The following is a 19,495-nucleotide window of genomic DNA, read 5'->3' as shown; positions in this document are numbered from 1 at the left end:
GACCCCACTGAGTGTTGCAGCTTACAGGCAATTTGATCCATTCTCATTGAGAAGCCTGGGGTGAGGAGGTACTGTTTAGAGGAATACAACATGGAAACCAATTTGAAATACACACACACAAAAGTGTTAGTGATTCAGAACAGCTTGTAGCCCCAGCTCACTTCACCTGCCAGCCCCTGGAGACCAGGGCAGGTAGAGATGCTTTGGCAAAATTCCCCTGGGAGCTCTGGGCCTGTTTGTTACCCAGGACTCAGAGGACCCAGTAACAAATGGCTGGGCCAATACTGATGGATGCCAATAATGAGGCAGAACATTTATACAAGAAACAATACACTTCCCATTGCTCTTTGCTAAGAAATAAAATAGGGCTGATTTTAAGATCCATTCTTTGGGGCAGCTGGGTGCCTCAGTCGGTTAAGTGCCTGGCTGATTTTGGCTCAGGTCATGATCTCAGGGTCAGGGTCTTGAGATCCAGCCATGCCTAGAGCTCTCCACTGTGAGTGGAACCTACTTAAGATTCTGCCTCTGCCCTCAGCCCCTCACCATCCCCTACTCCCTACCCCTACTTGCACTTTCATGCTCTCTCTCAAAAAAGAAGAAGAAGAAAAAAAAAAGATCAGGTCTCCTTATGGGACAGGACATTCACGGTAAGAGAATGTAAGGCAGCTTTTTCCCATCTCCCACAGATCCTTGTTTTCTTCTTTAAATCCACCCTTTTTCTTGGCCGAGTTCTGATTCTGATTCTGTGGCTCCGTGACCTGAGAAATGGAAACAAAGGGGTTCAAAGTTGTTTGGATGCCTTCCCTTATTGCTCTGTGTTCTCTGCCTTCCTTCTCTTCAGAAAGAATCAAGCCTTGAGCCTGAGTTTTAGGAAATACAGATCGATTGCTGCCTACACTCATGCACATGTGCCTTTCTGCCTTGTCTTCCATAATCTCTCAAAAATGACCCGCTGAATATATTTTTTAAAGATTTTATTTATTTATTTGAGAGAGAGCACAAGCAGGTGGAGAGGCAGAGGGAGAAGGGAGAAGCAGACTCCTGCTGAGCAGGGAGCTGGATGTGGGGATCGATCCCAGGACTCCAGGACCATGACCTGGGCCAAAGGCAGATGCCTAACCTACTGAGCCACCCAGGCACCCCTGATCCACTGAATATTTTTAAACCATTATTGATCTGTACTGGATGATTTTCACTTTGGTCCACATGGAAATCACCTTCAGCCTTTATTTAAACTTTTATTTCTCTATACTGTACACTTCATAGAGGACATGCAGTGACCCACTCTTTCTCCTTCAGCATGATCATCATAGTTGTGAGGTGGCTGTGATCACACAACAATGATGTGGAAGTTTCTTGTCTGCTTCTCTACAAACATGATGTATTTCTGAATCCCTTTGGGGCCCAGGCTTAACTTTTTCACTCTAGCAGGTTCTCTGACATTGGGTAGGCCTGAAGGCTGGGGAGGGAGTGGTCATCAGAAGAGAGAGCTAGCTGCCACTGTAGCCCTTGGTGATGGAGGGGTATTGCTGGTCCCGAAAGGCCTAGCAATGCCCTCCTCCATCTCATTTCCCACTGGCCTCAACCAGAATCTGGAGGGATTTCACTGCATATTTGTACACACATACCTGAAAGTACATATGTATATCCAGCTATATAATTTTATTTTATGTAAATATGATAATTATATATACATTTTTTATGCAATTTGCTTTCTCCTCATAATAATATATGAGCAAAATCTCCATGATCTCCACTGAAATGACATGGGACCTGGCCAGAAAATACTGATAATCAGTCTGCAAGCACAGGTTTTATTTCTACACTGTTACAAGAGTCCACCATTAGGGTAAAGCATAGATCAGGTCCTCTGTTAGGTATATGTTTTCTCCAGTGTTATAAAGTCAGATAGACAAATGAAGGTTTTAAAGTATCTTAAATCATAAAAATGTTACAGAATGTCATAGTTGTTCTGCAGCATTGACTGTTTTCTCAGGTTAAACAAAGAAAGGGGAACTTTTCTGGCTAGAAAGGTCATTAGTTAATCTGAGATTACCAATTTACTGAAAACAAGGAAGAATATATTTCTGAGTTGACTCACAGGGGAAGGTCATTGAGAGGACATGAACCCCAATTGACTTGTGACTGAGAGGGGGGCTCCCAACTCCCTCCTCTGTGCTTGCAATGTACCATCCTCCCACCTTTCCACAGTGGGGACTGTTTTCAAGGATGCCACCTCATGATAGTGAGGTGGTATTGAGACCCTGCAGTTGGTCAGTATATGTGACAGAGCCCCATTATGGCCTCCACAGAAACCTTAAGATTCTGGCAGCAGGTGTGAGATCTATTTTTCTTGCAGCCCCAAGACAAGCCCCACGAGTTCCCTTGCTGGTTAAACTTGCCACCAGCCAACCTGGAGTGGTCCCCCTCTTTTCTTAGGTCTCTATCTGCCCTCCTTGTTATGGAACCTGGAATGGATCGCCCGACTGAAGAACCAAGCAGCACTCAGAGATATTGGAGGATAGGAGGTTTATTTAATGCTGGTGGGCTCAGAGGAGAATGATCTCCTGACCACAAACAAAGGGGGAAATTTATACACTTCTACTTCTGCATGCTTGGCACTTTTGGCGGGTTCAGGAAGTTGGGCAGGGAGAAGAACCTGGAAGAGCCCCGGGGCAGGGACTGGGACTCCCTTGCTGGCTTGGTCAGCCATCGTAGGACACAGATTTTTCCTCTTCATTCCCCCCTTTCCATGCCTTTCTTACTTGAATGGGCATCGATGATTATTAGGGCTCTTGCCAGTCTAGAGGTCTGTATTGGGTTACCAGTAGTTATAATTTAATTGATTCTATCCGAGAGCTGATGAATAGGGTGCTGAGATTAATAATACATGGACCAAACAGGAATGCCAATAGGATCATGAGGAGAGGACTGGCTAGGGGAAGGAGCCATGTAGCCCAGCTCCAGATATTATACCAATTGCCCCAAGAATTTGCTAATTCTTCTCTCCTGTGTGCAACCCAATCTTGTAGTTGTTGGATCATGTCTCTGACCAACCCTGATTGGTTCATATAGAAATAACATTCCTCATTTAGGAAGAGACAAAGTCCCCCCTTTTCAGCAGTGAGCAGGTCCAAGTTCCTCTGATTCTGTAGTACCACCGCTGTGAGGGAGTCTATCTGATCTTTTTTTTTTTTAAAGATTTTATTTATTTATTTTGACAGGAAGAGAGAGAGAGAGACAACTAGAGATGGAACACAAGCAGGGGGAGTGGGAGAGGGAGAAGCAGGCCTCCTGCTGAGCAGGGAGCCTGATTGGGGGCTTGATCCCAGGACCCTGGGATCATGACCTGAGCCAAAGGCAGACACTCAACGACTGAGCCACATAGGAGCCCCTGATCTTGTATAGTCATTATAGACTTGGCCACCTGTTTCATATATTCTGCAAGATTTTCTGACAGTTTCTGGTAGTAATAGGAGGATGAAGTGATTCCTCCTATTCCAGTGCCCACAGCCGTTGATATGCTTAATCCAACCAACAGTGGGATGAATTGGACAGCCCTTTTGGGACATGTAGGTGCCAAAAAGGGAATGGGAAGGAATTAATTATTGGGGATTATATCTACCTGGGGAGTAAGAAGCACCAATGCACATATCCCTGCCCGTAAGCATCGATAAATATACCTTCTGCACCTGAAAAGGGTGCCAGGTTCTGGAGTGCACCATGGTGTGGCAGACATGACCCAACAAGTGAAAGGCAACTGTGGATTTGGAGACATTGGGTGGCAGATAGGCTTCCTACTAAATGTGCTTCCCCAGGATTATGGACACAGTCAGGGGCTGGGTAAAACAACAATACATTGGCCGGTTTTGGGTCTATTCCTGTGGGTTCGGGAGGTTCACTGTGGGCCTGATCAGGTTGAGGAAACTCAGTGGGCTTGCTACAAGCTGAGGGGCCCCGGTTTGCAGGCAAAGCCAGCAATCTGCAGCTGACCAAGGGTTGGTTGTGTTGAGTATATGGTGGACCCCTTCTAATATACCATTTACTTGAGGGTCTAGAGTGAATGGTCCCCAATGGGGAGGAAACCTCAGCAGGGGTTGATAAAGGTCAGATTTCCGGCAGGTTAGGCCCTTTTCCTCAGGACATCTCAAATCCGTATATCCCCAGTATAGTCTGGGCCTAATTTTTTCTGTCATGAGTGTCTCTACCCTATTGTGGCAAATAGTAACTTCTCTCAAGTCATAACATTGTCTCCTCATGCTAGGGTATACCAAGGTACAAAAACAGGGAGACCATGGGGTTGGTGTTATCTGTTCTTGGTTGGATGTGGCTGCAGTTAGAGTGAGAGTGGGAGCTCTGGCAGGGGCCTTCTGGACAAGATTGGGGAGAGGCCGTGGAGTGGCTGGGGGTTACCCAGGGGGTAGGGCCACATAGCAGTTGGGACATCGGTCTGTTGGGTGACCAGACACGTAGAACAGACCCTTGTGTTGGCAGAGGGTTGGGTAGCATTTAGCACACTCATCAAGGTTATTTGCCGAAGAGGGCTTGTGGTAATGCTGGAATGTGCATGGTGGGTGGTTGGTGCTCCCTAGTATCCTTATGGCCTGAAGAGTGAGGGAGAGGAAACTTGTGAGCAACTGAGTGTAGTAATACATCCTAAGGTGACCCAATAAACAACAACAATGGCAAGTCTCTGGGGGAAAGTCCAGTCAGAAGGTGCAACAGTATAGAGTTCGACTCCTAGGATGAGGGATATCACGCTGAGAGCTAGGGGCCATGATGAGCAGGTGTCCATTAGTCGGTGGGGTCTTGTCAAAGGTGAAGCCGGAGCGGGTCTGTGGGGTTTGGCTGGACTTTCCATGGCACGATTCCTTGTCCGAATGATGAGCTTTCTATCTATCTATCTTTCTTTTTTTTTTATTCTTATGTTAATCCCCTACATTACATCATTAGTTTTAGATGTAGTGTTCCATGATTCATTGTTTGTGCATAACACCCAGTGCTCCATGCAGAATGTGCCCTCCTCAATGCCCACCACCAGGCTAATCCATCCTCCCACCCCCCTCCCCTCTAGAACCCTCAGTTTGTTTTTCAGAGTCCATCGTCTCTCATGGTTCGTCTACCCCTCCGATTTCACCCGCTTCATTCTTCCCCTCCTGCTACATTCTTCTTCTTCTTCTTCTTTTTTTTCTTTCTTAACATATATTGCATTATTTGTTTCAGAGGTACAGATCTGAGATTCAACAGTCTTGCACGATTCACAGCGCTTACCAGAGCACATACTCTCCCCAGTGTCTATCACCCAGTCACCCCATCCCTCCCACCCCACCGCCCACTCCAGCAACACTCAGTTTGTTTCCTGAGATGAAGAATTCCTCATATCAGTGAGATCATATGATACATATCTTTCTCTGTTTGACTTATTTCGCTCAACATAATACCCTCCAGTTCCATCCACGTCGTTGCAAATGGCAAGATCTCATTCCTTTTGATGGCTGAATAATATTCCATTGTATATATATACCACTTCTTCTTTATCCATTCATCTGTCGATGGACATCTTGGCTCTTTCCACAGTTTGGCTATTGTGGACATTGCTGCTATAAACATCGGGGTGCACGTACCCTTTCGGATCCCTACTTTTGTATCTTTGGGGTAAATACCCAGTAGTGCAATTGCTGGATCATAGGGTAGCTTTATTTTCAACTTTTTGAGGAACCTCCATACTGTTTTCCAGAGTGGCTACACCACCTTGCATTCCCACCAACAGTGTAGGAGGGTTCCCCTTTCTCCGCATCCCGCCAACACCTGTCGTTTCCTGACTTGTTAATTTTAGCCATTCTGACTGGTGTGAGGTGGTATCTCATTGAGCTTTTGATTTGGATTTCCCTGATGCTGAGCGATATTGAGCACTTTTTCATGTGTCTGTTGGCCATTTGGATGTCTTCTTTGGAAAAATGTCTGTTCATCTCTTCTGCCCATTTCTTGATCGGATTCTTTGTTCTTTGGGTGTTGAGTTTGATGAGTTCTTTATAGATTTTGGATACTAGCCCTTTATCTGATATGTCATTTGCAAGTATCTTCTCCCATTCTGCCGGTTGTCTTTTGGTTTTGTTGACTGTTTCTTTTGCTATGCAAAAGCTTTTTATCTTGATGAAGTCCCAATAGTTCATTTTTGCCCTTGATTCCCTTGCCTTTGGTGATGTTTCTAGGAAGAAGTTGCTGCGGCTGAGGTCCAAGAGGTTGCTGCCTGTGTTCTCCTTTAGGATTTTGATGGACTCCTGTCTCACATTGAGGTCTTTCAACCATTTGCAGTCTATTTTTGTGTGTGGTGTAAGGAAATGGTCCAGTTTCATTCTTCTGCATGTGGCTGTCCAATTGTCCCAACACCATTTGTTGAAGAGACTGTCTTTTTTCCATTGGACATTCTTTCCTGCTTTGTCAAAGATGAGTTGACCATAGAGTTGAGGGTCCATTTCTGGGCTCTCTATTCTGTTCCATTGATCTCTGTATCTGTTTTTGTGCCAGTACCATGCTGTCTTGATGATGACAGCTTTGTAATAGAGCTGGAAGTCCGGAATTGTGATGCCACCAGCTTTGCTTTTCTTTTTCAACATTCCTCTGGCTATTCGGGGTCTTTTCTGGTTCCATACAAATTTTAGGATTATTTGTTCCATTTCTTTGAAAAAAGTGGATGGTATTCTGATGGGGATTGCATTGAATGTGTAGATTGCTCTAGGTAGCATTGACATCTTCACAATATTTGTTCTTCCAATCCATGAGCATGGAACGTTTTTCCATTTCTTTGTGTCTTCCTCAATTTCTGTCATGAGTATTTTATAGTTTTCTGAGTACAGATCCTTTGCCTCTTTGGTTAGATTTATTCCTAGGTATGTTATGATTTTGGGTGCAATCGTAAATGGGATCGACTCCTTAATTTCTCTTTCTTCTGTCTTGTTGTTGGTGTATAGTTATGCCACTGATTTCTGTGCATTGATTTTATATCCTGCCACTTGACTGAATTCCTGTATGAGTTCTAGCAGTTTTGGGGTGGAGTCTTGGGTTTTCCACATAAGGTATCATATCATCTGCAAAGAGTGAGAGTTTGACTTCTTCTTTGCTGATTCGAATGCCTTTTATTTCTTTTTGTAGTCTGATTGCTGTGGCTAGGACTTCTAATACTATGTGGAATAGCAGTGGTGATAGTGGACATCCCTGCCATGTTCCTGACCTTAGGGGAAAAGCTCTCAGTTTTTCCCATTGAGAATGATATTTGCTGTAGGTTTTTCATAGATGGCTTATATGATATTGAGGTATGCACCCTCTATCCCTATTCTCTGAAGAGTTTTGATCAAGAAAGGAAGCTGTGCTTTGTCAAATGCTTTTTCTGCATCTATTAAGAGGATCATATGGTTCTTGATCTTTCTTTTGTTAATGTATTGTATCACTTGATTAATTTGCGGATGTTGAACCAAACTTTCAGCCTAGGGACAAATCCCACTTGGTCGTGGTGAATAACCTTTTAATGTACTGTTGGATCCTATTGGCTAGTATTTTGGTGAGAATTTTTGCATCCATGGTCATCAAGGATATTGGTCTGTAATTCTCCTTTCTGATGGGGTCTTTGTCTGGTGTTGGGATCAAGGTAATGCTGGCCTCATAAAATGAGTTTGGAAGTTTTCCTTCCATTTCTATTTTTTGGAACAGTTTCAGAAGAATAGGTATTAATTCTTCTTTAAATGTTTGGTAGAATTCCCCTAGGAAACCATCTGGTTCTGGGCTTTTGTTTTTTGGGAGATTTTTGATTACTGCTTCAATTTCCTTAGTGGTTTTAGGTCTGTTCAGGTTTTTTATTTCTTCCTGGTTCAGTTTTGGTAGTTTAGACATTTCTAGGAATGCATCCATTTCTTCCAGATTATCTAATTTGCTTGCATACATTTGCTCATAATATGTTCTTATAATTGTTTGTATTTCTTTGGTGTTGGTTGTGATCTCTCCTCTTCCACTGATGACTTTATTTGGGTCCTTTCTCTTTTCTTTTTGATAAGTCTTGCCAGGGGTTTATCAATCTTATTAATTCTTTCAAAGAACCAGCTCCTAGTTTTGTTGATCTGTTCTACTGTTCTTTTGGTTTCTATTTCATTGATTTCTGCTCTGATGTTTATTATTTCTCTTCTCCTGCTGGGTTTAGGCTTTATTTGCTGTTCTTTCTCCAGCTCCTTTAGGTGTAGGGTTAGGTTGTGTACTTGAGACCTTTCTTGTTTCTTGAGAAAGGCTTGTATTGCTATATACTTTCCTCTTAGGACTGCCTTTGCTGCATCCCAAAGATTTTGAACAGTTGTGTTTTCATTTGCATTGGTTTCCATGAATTTTTTTAAATTCTTCTTTAGTTTCCTGATTGACCCATTCATTCTTTAGTAGAATGCTCTTTAGCCTCCATGTATTTGAGTTCTTTCCAGCTCTCCTCTTGTGATTGAGTTCTATCCTCAAAGAACTGTGGTCTTAAAAAATGCAGGGAATAATTCTAGTCTTTTGGTACCGGTTGAGACCTGATTTGTGACCTAGGATATGGGTCTATACTGGAGAATGTTCCATGGGCACTAGAGAAGAATGTGTATTCTGTTGCTTTGGGATGGAATGTTCTGAATATATCTGTGAAGTTCATTTGTTCCAGTGTGTCATTTAAAGTCTTTATTTCCTTGTTGATCTTTTGTTTAGATGATCTGTCCATTTCAGTGAGGGGGGTGTTAAAGTCCCCCACTATTATTGATTGTTGTCAATGTGTTTCTTTGATTTTGTTATTAATTGGCTTATATAATTGGTTGCTCCCATGTTAGGGGCATAGATATTTACAATTGTTAGATCTTCTTGTTGGATAAACCCTTTAAGTAGGATATAGTGTCCTCCCTCATCTCTTATTATAGTCTTTGGTTTAAAATCTAATTTGTCTGATATAAGGATTGCCACCCCAGCTTTCTTTTGGTGTCCATTAGCATGGTCAATGGTTTTCCACCCCCTCACTTTCAATCTGGGGGTGTCTTTGGGTCTAAAATGCGTCTTTTGCAGACAGCATAGCGATGGGTCTTGTTTTTTAATCCAATCTGAAAGCCTGTGTCTTTTGATTGGGGCATTTAGCCCATTTACATTCAGGATAACTATTGAAAGATATGAATTTAGTGCCATTGTATTGCCTGTAAGGTGACTGTTACTGTATATTGTCTGTGTTCCTTTCTGGTCTATGTTGCTTTTAGGCTCTCTCTTTGCTTAGAGGACCCCTTTCAAGATTTCTTGTAGGGCTGGTTTTTTGTTTGCAAGTTCCTTTAGTTTTCATTTGTCCTGGAAGACTTTTATCTCTCCTTCTATTTTCAGTGACAGCTTAGCTAGATATAGTTCTTGGCTGCATATTTTTCTCATTTAGTGCTCTGAATATATCCTGCCAGTCCTTTCTGGCCTGCCAGGTCTCTGTGCATAGGTCCGTTGCCAATCTAATGTTTCTACCATTGTAGGTTACAGATCTCTTATCCCGAGTTGCTTTCAGGATTTTTCTCTTTTTCTCTGAGACTCGTAAGTTTTATTATTAGATGTCAGGGTGTTGACCTATTTTTATTGATTTTGAGGGGATTCTCTGTGCCTCCTTGATTTTGATGCCTGTTTCCTTTCCTAAATTAAGGAAGTTCTCTGCTATAATTTGCTCCAATATACCTTCTGCCCCCCTCTCTCTTTCCTCTTCTTCTAGTATCCCCATTATTCTAATATTGTTTCATCTTATGGTATCACTTATCTCTCGAATTCTGCCCTCGTGATCCAGTAGTTGTTTATCTCTCTTTTTCTCAGCTTCTTTATTTTCCATCATTTGGTCTTCTATATCACTGATTCTCTCTTCTGCCTCATTTATCCTAGCAGTTAGAGACTCCATTTTTGATTGCACCTCATTAATAGCCTTTTTGATTTTGACTTGGTTAGATTTTAGTTCTTTTACTTCTCCAGGAAGGGTTTCTCTAATATCTTGCATGCTTTTTTTCAAGGCCAGCTAATATCTTTGCAACCGTCATTCTGAACTCTAGTTCCGACATCTTACTAATGTCCATATTGATTAGGTCCCTAGCAGTTGGTACTGCCTCTTGTTTTTTTTTTTTGACGTGATTTTTTCCATCTTGTCATTTTGTCCAGAGGAGAATAGATGAATGAGAGAACAAAGTGCTTACAGGGTAACAATGACCCCAGAAAAATATACACTAAACAAATCAGAAGAAACCTGAAACTGGGGGAAAAGAAAGGGAAAAAAGAAAAAAGAAAAAAAAAAGAATATGATCAAATATGATCAGGCTGGTGAATAGATCAGTGCCACACATTAGATTTTGGGGTATTTTGGTGTGTTAGAAGAATGTGCCTCCCAAAATTTTAAAGAAAGAAAAGCTTATATATGTACAAAAATAAGGGTAAATATGATGAAGGGATGGAATATGACTGTAAAGATGAAAATTATAAAGGATTTTATAAAAGGAATTGGTAAGTTAAGAAGTTGGTTGAAAAAAGAAAGAAGAGGATTTAAAAAAAACAGGGAGAAAATGTGATCAGGTAGGAACTAGAACAAAGCCATACACTAGAGATTTAGGGCACATTTTTGTCTGTTAGAAGAAACTGTATCACAAAATTTTAAAGAGAGAACAACTTATATATATATACCAAAAATAAGGTAACTACTATGAAGGGATAGAATGTGATTCTAAAAATGAAAAATAAAGAAGATTTTTTTAAAAAGGGAGTGATAAGATGTTGTTTGAAAAAGGGAAAAAGAAAAATTCAAAAAAAAAAAAAGAAAAAAAATTAATTTTGAAAGACTAAAGAATCAGGGGGAATAAAGTCATGAATTCTATGTCCTGTATTCCCTTAGTGTTGGAGTTCTGCCATTCTCATTGATCAGTAAACTTGATCTTGGCTGGCTGTTCTTGCTGATCTTCTGGGGGAGGGGCCTGTTGCAGTGGTTCTCAAATGTCTTTGCCTGAGGTGGAATTGCCATCTGTTGCTGGGTCCGGGCTAAGGAATCTGCTCTGGTTTGCTCCTGGGAGCTTTTGTTCCCTGCAAGCTTTCCATACAGCTTTGGAGAATGAGAGTGAAAATGGCGGCCTCCCAATCTCTGCCCAGGAGGATCCAAGAACTCAGGGCCCCACTCCTCAGTGAGTCCCCATAGAAAAGCAGTCAATCACTCCTGTCTCCCCAGTCTCTGGCTCACTCTGTGGTCACCCGGCCTGTGACAGAGCTTTTCTATCTCTGGCACCCGACCTGGTGTGGAGTCTCCAAACCCAGCAGATCCCTGTGGTGCGCTCCCGTGCTGCTCCTCCTGGGGAAGGAATGGCCCGGATCTGCTGCTTTTTGGGTCCCTGCTGGAAGAGCAGTGGCTGGACTGTGCCGTGGATCATGGTTAATGGCAACCCCGAGTTGAGAGCCCACTCCTCGGGTCCATCTCTGCAACCAGCTTCCTGCTCCGATACTTGGGAGCTCTGCTGCACTCAGACACCCCTGGTCTTTCTGTGACCTCGAGGGTCCTGAGAGCACACTGTCCCAGCGAGGGTTCCACCACCCGCTTAGCCACTGAAGCGATGTCCCTCAGTGGAGCAGACTTCTGAAAGTTCTGATTTTGTGCTCTGCTGCTCTATCACTTGCCAGTAGTGGCCGATGGAGGCCCCCCCAACCACCTATCTTCCTGAATATCGCCTCGGATTCACTTCTCTGCATGTCCTACCTTCCAGAAAGTGGTTGCTTTTCTGTTCAGAGTGTTGCTGCTATTCTTTTCTTCTATCTCCTGTTGATTTCATAGGTGTTCAGAATGGTTTGATCCCTATCTAGCTAAATTCCTGGGACCAGACTAAATTTGGGTCTCCTACTCCTCTGCCATCTTGCCCCTCCTCTGAATGATGAGCTTTCTTCACCCTGGAGTGGTGGATCCTCAGGGTTACACCTGAGACCTTAAGGGCAGTAGTACAACAGTGTGGGGCCCTGTCCACTGTGGTCTGAGGGGATCTTTCTTCCAATCTTTGACCCAAACTGAGTCCCCTCTTTGGAAGGAGTGAGCCATTAAGTAGATAGGGTTCTGCTCAATGGTGTATTGTAAGTCATTAGGTTGGCCCTAGGGCCTGAAGCTGGTCCTTTATTTTTTTTATCTCCAACCTGATGTAAGTTTCCTGGAAGCCTCCCCCATTTTTTTTTTTTTTTTAGAGATTTTATTTATTTATTTGAGACAGAGAGAATGAGAGACAGAGAGCATGAGAGGGAGGAGGTTCAGAGGGAGAAGCAGACTCCCTGCCGTGCATGGAGCCCGATGTGGGACTCGATCCTGGGACTCCAGGATCATGACCTGAGCCGAAGGCAGTCGCTTAACCAACTGAGCCACCCAGGCGCCCCAAGCCTCCCCCATTTTGAATGGGGAGAAACCTAGTGTCTCAATCGTGCAGCAAGCACGTAGGAGAGCTAGGGGTAGCAGATCCGGCCATGGGAGGTTAGTCTTCTGACAAAACTTTGCTAAGTTTCCCTTGAGGGTGTTATTCATTCGCTCTACTTTCCCTGAACTTTGGGACCAGTAAGCAGTGTGGAGTCTCCAGGTGATGTTGAGAGATTTGGTCAAGACCTGTACAATGTCTGCCACAAATGTGGGTCCATTGTCACTATGGATTGTTAATGGCAGGCCAAATGAGGCATGATCTGTGAGAGGACTTTAGCTACTTCCTGGTTTTGCTCCATCCTGGTTGGGAAGAATTCAATCCACCCAGAGTATATGCATACTATTACTAGGAGATATCTGAACCTCTTCTTGGCTGCACATCTCTGAAGTCTACCTCTAGATCTTTGAAGGGGGTTGCTCCCATCCTCTGGACACCTGGCAGGGGCCATGGTGCAGACCAAGCATTATTTTTAGCACATGTTATGCACCATTCACTCGTTGCTCAGCATAGTGTTGGCAGCTGACTGATGTAGTAGTGCTTCTTGAGAAAGGCCTCTAATGCAGTTTTTCCCAGATGAGTGAGTTGGTGGTATTCCTTGACTAGATGCCATCCAGTTGTTGTTGGAATGAAGATGTGCCCATCTGGCATCATCCATCATCACTTTTCAGTCAGGGTGGCCCCCTCATCCATGGCCCATTCTTTTTTCTTTTTAGTGTAACTGGGTGGAGGGACTTCTTCTGGGAGTGTCAGGGCCATGGTGAGGGAAGGGGCTCTGTCCCACTGGCTGAAGTCTTGGCTGCCTCATCTGCCAGATGATTTCCCTGTGCTATGGGGTCGTCTCCTTTCTGGTGTCCCTTACAGATGGCTTCGAGGGTTCTCAGTACCTCCTCCTTGTTTTTGATAGCTTTTCCTGCAGTGGTTAGGAGGCCCCTTTCCTTGTAGATGTTTCCATGTATATGTACAGTAGTGAAGGCGTACTGAGAGTCAGTATAGATGTTGACTCGCTTGTCTTCACTGAGGGCTCAGGCTCGGACTAAGGCATATAGCTCAGCCCATTGAGCTGACCATCCAGCTGGTAATGCCTTAGCTTCTAGGACTTTAGTAGTTGTGGTTACTGCATAACCCACTTTTCAAGCACCCTCCTGTAGGTAACTGCTGCCATCGCTGAACAGCTTGAGCTCTGGATTCTTTATGGCTTGATCCTGCAGATCTGGATGGCTCACATAGACTTCATCAGTTACCTCGGAGCAGTCATGGTCTGGTTGCCCCTCTTCCGTGGGAAGAAAGTTTGCTGGGTTTAATGTCCTTACTGTTTCAAGGGTGACTCGCGGGTTTTCACAGAGGAGCTCTTGGTATTGTGCTAGCTGAGAGTTGGAAAGGAAGTGGTGCCCCTGTGCATTCATGAGGGACACATCTGCATGAGGAATCTTGACGTTAAGTTCTTGCCCCAGGGTGAGTTTGTTTGCCTCCTTGATGAGTAGGATTGTGGCTACCAGTGCCCTGAGGCACAGTGGCCATCCCGCTGCCACGGGGTCCAGCTTCTTTGACGGGTATGCAACTGGCTGTTGTCAGGGCCCAACAGTCTGGGTGAGTACCTCAAGTGCTATTTTTTCCTTTTCATGTACAAAGAGATTGAAGGGTTTTTCTACATCTGGTAGCCAGGGCTGGAGCCCGCCCCAGGGCAGTCTTTATCTCTGTGAAGGCGGCTTCTGCTTCCTCAGTCCAGGCAGGGGGTTCTTGATCTGGTCCCCCTAAGAGACCATAGAGGGGTCTTGCTATTGCCGAGATCTCAGGGATCCAGATGTGGCAGAATCCTGCAGCCCCCAGGAATTCTCATAGGCCCCTTTTTGTCTGGGGCTGTGGCAGGGAGATGATGACTTTCTTTCTCTTCGGCCCTAGTTCTCTCTTCGCTTGGGTGAGGACAAAACCATAGCAACCTGTTGTTGGCAGATTTGTGCTTTCTTCCATGAGACTCGGTATCCTGACTCTGACAGGAGTTGTAGGAGGGCCGTTGTGCCTTTTGTGCAGTCTTCTTGTGTGTCACTGGTGAGGAGGAGGTCATCCACATACTGGAGGAGTGTTCATCGTGTCGCCTCTCTTGGGAAGCTGGCGAGGTCTGTAGCCTGCACTTCCTCAAAGAGGGTTGTGAGTTTTTAAACCCTGCAGGAGGCACGTCCAAGTCAGTTGCATCTGGTGCCCTGTATCAGGTCCAGTCCATTCAAAGGCAAACAGTGGTTGGCTCTGGGGAGCTAAGTGGAGGCAGAAGAAGGCATCCTTTAAATCTAGGCAAGTGAACCATCTGGCCAACCCCGGGATTTGGCTGAGGAGGGTGTATGAATTTGGGACCACTGGGTGCAGAGAGATGGTCACCTTGTTGATGGCCCACAGGTCTTGAACTGGTCGGTATCCCCTTCCTGGCTTCTTGACTGGCAGGAGTGGGGTATTCCAGGCTGACTGGCACTCAACTAGAATACCTGTTTCTTTGAGTTTGGCCAGATGTTCTTGGATGCCAATCTTAGTTTCTTGTGGGAAGGGGTATTGCCTTTGCCTCTGAGGTTGGGCTCCTGGGATCAGTTCAACAATGATAGGGGCCTGATTCCGGGCTAGTTCAGGTGGGTTGTCTTCAGTCCATACTGAAAGGAAAGTAAGTCTGAACTCCAGTGGGCTGCTCGGTTGGGCCTGGACACAGAATAGCCTCCATTCTTCTTCCCTCAGCGTGGTAATTGCTAATACCAGAGACCCCGTCTCTTCTTGCCTTGGATTCAATTGGAGGGTAGTGTGTCCAGTGGGCTCAAAGGTTATCTGAGCCGCAAGCTTGGAGAGTATTTCTCAGCCCAGGAAGGGGATGGGGCAATAAGGTAGATAAAGGAATTCATGTCGGACCTCCCTGCCTTTGTGTCATCCTTTTCTTTCAGGGCAGTGGCAAGGAGGCTGACTTTCTTTTTCATCTTTTTGTCAGCTTCCCTTTCGGCTGTGACTTTGCTGTTCATGTAGACCCTATTGGCAATCTCTATTAGCTGGGTGATGTTCATCCTGGAGAAACCCTCTAGTTTCTGAAGTTTTCTTCTGATGTCTGGGAGTTGAAGGAGGTGTTTACCATCTGTTGGTTTTCCTGTGCCTCAGGGTCAAATGGAGTGTGTATCCTGTAGGCTTCACATAGTCTTTTGTAGTAGTCCCCAGGGGACACCCCTGGTTGTTGAGTGACCGAGGATACCTTAGTCATGTTCATGGTTTTCTTAGCTCCTGCCTGGATTCCCTGGAGCAGGGCCTCCTAGTGTCAGCGGATGTGGGCCTGTCCCTCATCCATTGTAAAGTCCCATGCTGGGTGCTCCTCGGGTGCAGCTGTGTTAGCCCAGGCAGTAGGGTCGATGACTCCCACTGGTGCATGCTCTTCTAGGTACTGCCGTGCTCCTCTCATTATTCTCCTCCTCTCTTTTGTGTTAAATAGGGTGAGGAGTAACTGTTAGCAGTCTTCCCAGGTTGGCCGATGAGTCTGGAAGAGGGATTCTGTGAGGTCTACCATAGCCTCTGGTTTCTCAGAGTAGGAAGGAGTGTTGTGTTTCCAGTTGAAGAGGTTGGTCATGGAGAAAGGTTGGTAATATATCATGGAAAGACTGGGTTGGACAGTCCCATCTTCATCCTGCCTCTTGGGTTCCCACGTCTCTAGTACTGGCATTTGGAGGGTGCTTGTACCCAGCGTGGGGCACAGCCTGGCTGCTGGTCCCAGAAGGAGTGGATCCTCCAGGCCTGAGGGTGGTGGGGAGACTGATGGCAGTGGAGTGTCTGGAGCTGGGGGTGAAGGACTTTGGCGTGCATATGGTGGAGGCAGGATTGGTTCATCTTTGGGATCTCCATCTAGAATTTGTGGAGGCTGGGTCTTCTGTCAGTCTTCTTTGGGCTGCTTGGATGAGGCAACTAAGTCCCTGGCCTGTCCCATCCTATTGCAAGCAAATTGTACCCAAGGGGGAAGGGTCTGGGCAATTCCTAGCCAGGAGTCAATGTACAGGAACTGATCAGGGTATCCTGGTTCTCATGTTATGACTTGCCACACTCGACGGATTGTTGGGACATCCAACGTCCCTTCTGAAGGCCACCTGACATTAAAGGTGGGCCATTCCAATTCACATAGGGTTCTCAGTTCGCCGGAGTTCATCCTGACTCCATAGTCTCCCGAGAATCCCTTCTTGAAATTTTTGATCATGGTCTCGAGGACCATGGGGTTTACTCTGTCCTGACCCCATGGTGAAATTCCCATGTGCGATGGCGCAGAGACAGACAAAGAGGGGGTGCCTCCTGAGGTGAGGAGACAAATCAGATGCCCATCTGGCTGTGTCCTGAAGGAGCTTATGTGAGGCTTAGCTGTAGTGGTCTCAGTGTTGTCACTTAATGAACAGAAACTATTCCGATACCACCCTAGACTGTGTGCCATTCACCACAGAATCACAGATGGGCCCACTCATGCTCCATAGGTTTCTGGGGACTTTAAGGGTGTCTGCCTGTGGAGCCACAGAATCAGTTCACCTGGTGGTAGTCAGGTCGGACTGCACACTCACTCACACATTCACTCCAGAGGTTATTACATTCCCTCCCTGGGAATACCTACCTGTGAGATCTCTAAGAGGTCTCTGGGAGGTGATCAGGCTCCCCTTCCATCCCGATGGGTGGGTCTGTCTGGGTCTGGAGCCCCAGGCCTTACCGTGATCTGACATCGGGACCGGGTCCTCACCTGCCAAGTCTCCTTGAGTCTGGTGGGAACAGCGGAGCAGGGCCGGTCCGAAGCAGGGCTGGTCTGAAGTCAGGCAGGAGACTGCCGAATATTAAGCAGGGCGTGCCTTCTCCCTTACAATCTCTCTTTCCATCACCGCCCTGCCATTGCCGCCAAACTGGTGGCAACAATGGGCCAGTGCGGTTGGGTTTCCCGGTCAGGGAACCAAATGTTACAGAACCTGGACTGGATCGCCCGACTGGAAGAACCAAGTGGCACTTGGAGATCTTGGAGGATAGGAGGTTTATTTAATGCCGGCAGGCTCAGAGGAGAATGATCTCCAAAGGTCTGAGCCCTGAGGACAAACAAAGGAGGTAATTTATACACTTCTGCATAGTTGGCATTTTTGGTGTGCGTGGGAAGCGGGGCTGGGAGAAGAACCTGGAAGAGCCCTGGGGCAGGGACTGGGACTCCCTTGCTGGCTCAGTCGGCCATCTTAGGACACAGATTTTTCCTCTTCATCCTTCCTCTTTGCCAGTTTCAGATTTAACTCAGGAAGCTCTGAGATTTCGAACCAACAGAGGCTACTTGAGGTGGGTAAGGAAGTTACCTTTATTCATCCAAAAGTAATTTGAAAAGGAGTCATAATTTTAAATGTTTTTTGGGGGAGAGTGAAGAATCATATTATATTTTGTATCTTTTCATATGTTCCACTTCAAAGAAATTGTCTTAGTATCACAGTGTTTTAAATGACTGGGTATTATTCCATATTAGCTATGCACCATAAATTTATTCATCACTAACATATTGAAAGGCATTTGTATTTTTCCCAGTTTTTCTTTGTTCTGAACTGTATCAAATATTCTTTTAAAAATTTCACTGTAAAAATTTTACTGTGCTCAATACTTTTTATTCAATAAGTAATTTAAGGAATAGCATACTGAGAATCCGCAAGCTTCCTTTATATTCCTTCCCAAATATTCCTCTTTCGCCTCTCCAAAGTTTATGAGTAACATGGTTTCTAACATTGTGTATTAGTTTTTCTATTTTTAAACTTTACATAATGGAATGATCCAGTAATAATCTCTTAGGTTTGCATTATTTGGCTCATATTGTTGCATTTATTTGTCTTTTTTTTTAAAGATTTATTTATTTGGGGCACCTGGGTGGCTCAGTCAGTTAAGTGTCTGCCTTTGGCTCAGGTCATGATCCCAGGGTCCTGGGATGGAGCCTGCATCGGGCTACCTGCTCAGCAGGGAGTCTGCTTCTCTCTCCCCCTCTGCCTGCCCCTCCCCCTGCTTGTGCTTGTGTGCATGCTCTCTCTCTCTCTGTCAAATGCATAAATAAAAATCTTTTAAAAAAAGATTTATTTATTTGAGAGAGAGAGAATTCCCGTGTGGGGGGAGGGGCAGAGGGAGATAATCTCAAGCAGACTCCCCACTGAGCACAGAGCCCATGTGGGGCTTGATCCCAGGGCCCTGAGACAGTTGCAGGGTTCTTGTCTCAGGCAGTGGAAGAATGAGTCTTATGGACACAAAAAGGTGAAGTGAAGTGAAAGTTTATTAAGTGAAGGTGAGAATAAAAAGGAAAGAAAAACATGCTCTCAAAAATGAGAGGGGTCCCAAGTGGGTTGACGCTGAGAGTCTTTTATAGAAAACTGACCAGGAAACTTGGTAATTTTCAGTGGTCAATTTGTAAATATCATGGAAATATCTCCCTATAATATATAAGACAAATAAGGTGGATTTGTAACTATTATGAAAATATCTCATCTATAATATTTAAAACAAACAAGGTGGACAAACAAGGTAGTCTTGTTGTTCCCTTCTCTATGGTTTTGCACACCTCAGCATTTCCACATCTGGGATTTCTGTGAGCCTGGTCACATAGCCCACTTCCTATCTCTTCCTACCTAGTCCCACCTGTCCCTTATTCAAGACCATGACCTGAGCTGAAATCACGAGTTGGACACTTAACTGACTGAGCCACCAAGGTGTCCCACATTTTTTTTGTCTTTTAACTTGGAGGTGTGATTTAACATCTTTATTGTTGTATCATGTTCCACTGACTTATCATTTAGAATGTGTGGATGTTTATGCAGTTACTGGTTTATGGCTATTAAGATTAATAATGCTATAAATATTTTTGTGCATGTATATTCTTATGTACACTAGTGCATTTCTGCTAGATATTGAAAGATTATATGTTATGTTCCAATTTATTTGACAATGCCAATATGTTTTCTAAAATGTCTGAGTCAAACTGTCAGTGTTGAAAAGGATTTCATTGTTCCACATTCTTATTATACTTAAATTATAAAAAAAAAATATTTTTATACGTTTTGGTGAAT

This window comes from Mirounga angustirostris, unplaced genomic scaffold (genome assembly GCF_029215605.1).
Source record: "Mirounga angustirostris isolate CCGP_5_RB_7025 unplaced genomic scaffold, mMirAng1.0.hap1 SCAF_1, whole genome shotgun sequence".
NCBI classification, from domain to species: domain Eukaryota; kingdom Metazoa; phylum Chordata; class Mammalia; order Carnivora; family Phocidae; genus Mirounga; species Mirounga angustirostris.
Note: the sequence above shows the minus strand (reverse complement) of the source record.